Source organism: Capsicum annuum, unplaced genomic scaffold, assembly GCF_002878395.1.
Source record: "Capsicum annuum cultivar UCD-10X-F1 unplaced genomic scaffold, UCD10Xv1.1 ctg40853, whole genome shotgun sequence".
In the NCBI taxonomy this organism is placed as follows: domain Eukaryota; kingdom Viridiplantae; phylum Streptophyta; class Magnoliopsida; order Solanales; family Solanaceae; genus Capsicum; species Capsicum annuum.
The window spans coordinates 1-276 of NW_025848180.1; positions in this window are offsets into that span (position 1 = coordinate 1).

Here is a 276-nt window from a genome sequence, read left to right on the forward strand (position 1 = left end):
AGTTGAACCAATAATATAAAAGCTTCATCATCATCAGTATGAAGGTTCAACTGAATTTATTACTTTGGTTCCTACTATGTATAATATAAAATAAAAAGTATAGTTAATACGGTGCATAAAGTAATCCATGTTCACACAGGGTTTCAGAAAGGGCCACACCCCAAGAGTGTGATATATATACAACCTATCCTAATGCATTGGTAGCTTCTTCCACTATTCGAGCCTTATCACCTATAAGACACACAGAAGCAACTTTTGTCGTTGCTCCAAGACTCT